The following is a 6,919-nucleotide window of genomic DNA, read 5'->3' on the forward strand; positions in this document are numbered from 1 at the left end:
ATATATATATATGATAATTTATCACTAACACTCGTAACTTTCATTTATTCAAATAAGACACAAATACTCTGATAATCGAATTCCCTCTACATCGGGATCAAAGAAAGAATCAAAGGGCAATTATTTTTTTGATACGAGTTTCTGGTTGGCCAAGGATTTAAACCCAGACTAATTGGGAAAGCGTTTGGATCACGTTTGATAGGTCCATGGGTTGCTTTCGACTTATCACGCTCCAGGCCGAACAGCTGTAAACTAGAATCAAGGAAAAGGGCTATAGGTTTGCAACGTCATTCCTTAGATGTCAGGATGCCAGAAAATTTTAAATCAATCAATCCTGGAGAGAAATGACTAGTGAGATATATAAATATGATGTATATGATATGAATTTGCCATTAGATGAAAAGGGGAGTTGGTGGAATCACATATGAGGCTATAGGCTTACTCTTAAAGGGCGAAAATGTGCAACTACTATAAAGAAAGATGATGATTCTGACTGTCATTGTGTTGGCGTTATATTATTATCTAAACTCATTAGGGAAGGATAGTACTGCGCCTGTTCTTTTTATTACCATTTTACTTATTCGGAAAAGATTGCCGTGTGAATAAGTAGTCGTGGGAAATAGCCACGGATTAAATTTTCGTACCTTGAGGTCTTAAAAGGTTAAAGGCTTTCATTATAGAATTATTAAGCAGAACACCAAATTAGACCGTTATGTTAATATTTCCTTTTATACCCTTTGATGATGATAATGATGAAAACGCTGTTATCAATACGCCACATTGAGCCCAAGAGGCAAATGATCAAGTAATGATTTCAGTACTCTATTTTCAAAATTACTATTAAATATCGACTTCGTGATACTCGGTCTTAAGGGTAATGGATATGATTTTAATGCAATGCACTAAGGCTGAAGAAATATTTTCGTCACTCGTCAATCTAGTTTTTTTTTTTTTTTTTTTTTTTATCAGATGATATGTCTTGGGAGTTTCCAGACCGATGCTCAAAGCTACCTTCCAGGATGGGAAAGTATATTAAGCTCTACAAAGATCCAATGATTGAGGTAAAAAAAAAATCGTATGATTGGATTGCTGCATTTGACCCTATTTTCAAACTTGAACAGATGGGAGTAGGTCTTTACTTAGCATCATTGTTGATTTTTTAAGTAATAAATTGCAAAGAGCAGTTGTTTAGGGACATCCTAGTGACAATGGGAATGTAATATTTAGTGTTTCTCAGGGTATTACTCATTGCATTTCATACTATTACACGCATATGTAGCTTAGCCTAGAAAAAAAAAATGTTGAATGTGCAGATAACGCTACTCTTTTTGCATGAATTCCACCTTCTGAATCCTTTGACAGAGAGCTAGCTAAAATTAGTGTATAATGCAAATGAATGGGGATGAATTTGGATCCTAACAAAACACAAAGTAACATTCAGATCTTTGCAATGACGAATTCTCTTTAACTGTATAAACTCTTTTGAATTCTGTGTGATTCTGGATAGTAAATTAAATTTGGACAAAGACGCGTGGCCTTCTTCTTCATTTGCACAAAATGGCATATTAATATAGACTATAGATTTTTTATTAATCAATCTTGAAGAAATTTTTAATTCTTTCATTCTACCATATTTCCAGTATTGTTCGGTTTTGGTCTACAGCAGCTAACTCTCATCTTAATTTGTTGAACAATTACTTATGGTTTATTGAATTCATTATCCCTGATCTGGATATTAATCTCGGGCTTCCTTATTCAGTTTGTTATTTGTGAATGGTGCATAAGATTTTTCATAATTCAGACCATCCTTTGCATTTAGATTTTCGCAGAATGTATCCTCCTGTAGGTATTACTAGGTATGCAGTTAATTCTAACAGTCTTGTGTATTCCAGAAGTCTTATTCCAGCTGTGACCAGATTGTGGAATCATTTGATAATCTAGCGATAGAATAGGTGGAGCTTTTTGCAAACTGTTTCCTGTTGAAAAGATTGACATGAGTTTTGTTTTATAGTTTATAAATGACAGTTATATTTTAACTTTGTTACTGAGCTTTGTATATTTTATAATTTCGTTTTTATTATTTTCCATATATATATATATATATATATATATATATATATATATATATATATATATATATATATATATATATACTATTTCGTTATTGCCGTTACCCACTAGGCTGCTTTTCCCTATTGGAGCACATGGAAATGTTGCATCCTATTTTTTTCTAACTAGGGTTGTAGCTTGGCTAGTAATACATAATTATATAATTATATATATATATATATATATATATATATATATATATATATATAAAGATAGATAGATAGGTAGATATATAGTATATATACGTATAGTTTATATATATATATATATATATATATATATATATATGTATGTATATATATATATATATTTATATATACTGTATATGTACATGAATATAGGTATATTTTCATCAAATATTATACAGTATTCTGAAAGTGCTCTTTCTCTTTACATTTTCTCAGCAAATGATAAAGATTGAATTGTTTCTCCAATATGGCATTATGGTTTGAAGGAAAGAACTCGAAATATGTAGTTGAGTGCAGATTCTATTGTGGGTGTGGGTAATTTTGTGTGTATCTATATATGTGTATATATATGTATATATACACATATATATTACATATATATAATGTATATATATATATATATATATATATATATATATATATATATATATATATATATATATATATATATTCTTATGGGAAGGTTGGGATAAAATAATAATTTTGGTACTTGAAGAACACCTCAGTATTTTTTCAAATATATATGTGTTGTACTTATATATGTACATATTTATATGTATATATATGTACGTATGTATATGTATGAAACTGACACACATTTGTCTGTGAGTTATACTGCACATAGATTAATACTTATAAGCATTTATGAATCCCTCCACATAAACACGTGCTACAAATATATAAATCAGCATAAATATGGACGTTCTCAATGATTAATAAATTGTTTTTCTAAGCGACCACCCTTCGAAGTCGCCTGCGATATTATCGAAGCCAGGGTGCCATTACTCACAATCATTATCATTTTGGTTGGAAGAGGGTGGGTGAGGGGGTGGGGGGTTTAGAGCCTGAAATGGGAAACAGGAAATTAACGAATAAATTCCCCTAACATTTATGACCCCGTTGATATTTATATACGTTATCTTATGTTTGTATTAGAATATAAATTAAATAGCTCAACAGCTTCGTGAATTTTAAAGAAGTGATGAGAATTTATATGTGATTAAACAGGGTACATAGCAGGTTTGATTGGGAGGTATATTAAAAAGGGATTGTATATATGTACATATGTATGTGCATTGTTTTCAGAAATACTTTTACAAACAGTATATATATAAATATATATATACATATATATATATATATATATATATATATATATATATATATATATATATCTTATATGTATGTTTGCATATATATTCATATATTTTTATATATGTATTTATGTATACGTGTGAGTGCGTGTTTATAATGAATAAGTAATTATTATAATATATTACATCTTAGTTCATATATAATATTTCATTATTTATTTCAATACATTTGCTCTTTGATATATAATTATTTTTGAAAATCAGTCTAATAATATTCAAACATTTATTTGAACGCAAAATCACAAAAATAAAGTTAGTGAAACCTATTCTTATTTTTATTTTTTTTTTTTTATTTTTAGGGGGTGTGGGTGATCCGGAATCTCATATAATTACATATATTTCTCTGTAATGTGTGTAGGAGTCCTAATTTGTATTTCAGACTACTTAGAAGACTGAAAGGAGCTAGAGGAAAGTGAATATCTGAGAGAATAGAAATTATCGTTTTTGCATTCTTAATCAATAGAGATTACTACCGTGAACACGCACTCGAGAACTTGTGTGTATGTGCTTGTGTTTAAGGAAATCTCATGATTACTAAGCTAAAATAAACTAAAATTACCTGTTCCTAAACGCATGATTTTTTCTGTAAACATATTCATATTTTCGTGTTCTTCCATGTTTGAAATATAAAAGAAAAATATATAATAAAGGTTTTCCTCTACGAATGATAGATACATGCATATACAAAGGTATAACTATTTGTGTACTGAAAATCACACGCACAGAACTACACATGGCTAACTTTTCCCTTCTATCAAAAATTATTTAGTTTTTTCGCACTTTTATTTCACTTTTGTCCATTTTTTTTTATATATAGCACATGTAAACCATGACATGTCCCCACAGCCATTCGAATCTGACTTTTACTGTCTCGCAGATTTATGTGGTCGTCTTTCTGTTTTTCACATGAGCTCACCGTACTTGTCCCTTCTATAAAATCTTTATGTTGTGTTTTATTTTTTTATTTTGCTTTTTGTTATATGCCTGCGTTAGCTTCCCTAAAAGTGTATTTTATAATTTTGTATCATTTTCGTCTCTCATTTAGAATCATATTGATAGTAATGATAACATTAATTATAATAATAATAGTAGTACTAATGATATCAATACTACTTTTTTGAGAAAGATAACCCATTTTAACTTTTGGTTTGATCAACGTCAAAATAAATATCTGAACATGTATATGATAGAATAAGAACAGACATTCTCTCTCTCTCTCTCTCTCTCTCTCTCTCTCTCTCTCTCTCTCTCTCTCTCTCTCTCACAGATGGGTTTTAGTACGTGAAATAATTCCATGTAAACGACTTTGCCCATAATGCATTTGGAAGCGTTGTTTTATGACAGGGCGCTCACTCCAACACATTTTCTTAAGCGGTATGAGGGACGGTGTCCTCTTTGTCTAGAAATGGGCGTATGGTTTCATTCCAAATGAATCTCTCTCTCTCTCTCTCTCTCTCTCTCTCTCTCTCTCTCTCTCTCTCTCTCTCTCTGATACGTTTCAACAGATTTCCATTCCTCTCTTTTACCATGGCTTAAGGAACTTATTTTTTGTAACTTACCTCTCTCTCTCTCTCTCTCTCTCTCTCTCTCTCTCTCTCTCTCTCTCTCTCTCTCTCTCTCTCTCTCTCTCTCTCTCTCGATGGTATTTGAGCAACAGTTTTGTTACGCTTAATTTCACTTCCGGCCAGTCTGAAAGTAGGATTCTCTCTCTCTCTCTCTCTCTCTCTCTCTCTCTCTCTCTCTCTCTCTCTCTCTCTCTCTCTCTCTCTCTCTCTCTCACTCAATAAATAAATGGATAAATAAATAAAAAACTTTATCTTAATATCTTAAATTATGAGACTTTTCTCTTTAATACTATGTATTTTCATATCTCTCTCTCTCTCTCTCTCTCTCTCTCTCTCTCTCTCTCTCTCTCTCTCTCTCTCTCTCTCTCCATGTACTGTACTTCTGGCCCACTCTTTATTTATCTTGATATTCTTTTTTATACGATTATTCTTATGCTATGAAATTCGATAACATATAGATCTGCAAAACTATTTAAAGGTTAAGAGAGAGAGAGAGAGAGAGAGAGGAGAGAGAGAGAGAGAGAGAGAGAGAGAGAGAGAGAGAGAGAGAGAGAGAGAGTTCATCCTAAGTTTGTTTGGATTTATTAATTTTTATTATGTGTAGTTTTCAATAATATTTTATATAACCAAATGAGCGGCTTTCAAATGCTGTTATTTTTTAATATATATATATATATATATATATATATATATATATATAAATATATATGTGTGTGTATGTGTGTGTGTATATATATATATATATATATATATATATATATATATATGTGTGTGTATATATATATAAATATATATATATATATATATATATATATATATATATATATATATATATATATATATATATATATATATATATATATATGTATATTATGTGTTTCTTCGAAAAGTACAAATTGCAATGGCTCTATCCCAATGGTTATTGCATGTAATAATATTTTTTCACTGAAATCGCTAGAAAAATAAGAACATTGTTGAAAATGAGAAAATTCTCTCCATATTTTAAAATCATTTTACGAGAGAATTTCTTTGCATCGCATAAAAATCTCGATATCCTGAAGTTTAAATGTAGTTTTCGCTATTATATAACTCAACAATACGTTTGCCTGCCATTGCCTCGTCGACAGTTTCAATAATTCAATCTAAATGATGTATTGGTTTCTTTCATTTTTCAAAAGGTCCCTTCGTGTGTATTGGTACTTTAATCCACCATCTTCGGTATCAGTTAAATTTTACTCCATTTACAAATAGAATAAGTCAAATCTGGCATGCCGTTCCCGTAGACTTTATCATCCAAATTTCACTTACCAATGATACCTGGAGGATGACACTCTTGTATCGGTACTTTAATCTACCATCTTCGATATCAGTTAAATTTTATTCCCTTTACAAATATAATAAGTCAAATCTGGCATGCCGTTCCCGTAGACTTCATCATCCAAATTCCACTTACCTAAGATGTCCGGAGGATGACACTCGTTAAATTCTCCATGCTATAACCGAATTTGTTTTCTTAGTTCTAATCCCCCGAAACGAGGCACCACGAACAGCTGATGGCGAAGAAGCGCACGATGGAAACACTTTTCACACCACCACTGCACGACGGTAACTGAGCCTTGTGAAACGCCAGACCATCCAAAACATTCGCATACTCTCGCTTCTCGGGAACGCACTCACGCACTCACAACCTCCTCGCGAGCTCTTTGAACTTGATGTAGATCGCATGGCAAGCCTTATAACGCCTTCAGTAACTCTTTACGTCATAGTATGTTCTGTTTGACACAAGTAAAAGTCTTGAGAGAGAGAGAGAGAGAGAGAGAGAGAGAGAAGAGAGAGAGAGAGAGAGAGAGAGAGAGAGAGAGAGAGAGAGAGAGAGAGAGGCCGTTCATGTATACGTTGTGAG

The 6,919-nt window shown here is 31.5% G+C and overlaps 1 protein-coding gene across 1 annotated transcript in view; it reads right to left on the reverse strand.

Moving 5' to 3' along the window:
- LOC137630197 (leucine-rich repeats and immunoglobulin-like domains protein 1) overlaps positions 1-6,604 on the reverse strand; it is a 534,354-nt gene extending 527,750 nt beyond the window's left edge. The window contains exon 1 of the mRNA XM_068361646.1: positions 6,470-6,604. The gene's annotated coding sequence lies outside the window, so the exon portion shown is untranslated. The remainder of the gene's footprint in view (positions 1-6,469) is intronic.
- Between the last annotated feature and the right edge of the window lie 315 nt (positions 6,605-6,919).

Source organism: Palaemon carinicauda, chromosome 38 (genome assembly GCF_036898095.1).
Source record: "Palaemon carinicauda isolate YSFRI2023 chromosome 38, ASM3689809v2, whole genome shotgun sequence".
Classification (NCBI taxonomy): domain Eukaryota; kingdom Metazoa; phylum Arthropoda; class Malacostraca; order Decapoda; family Palaemonidae; genus Palaemon; species Palaemon carinicauda.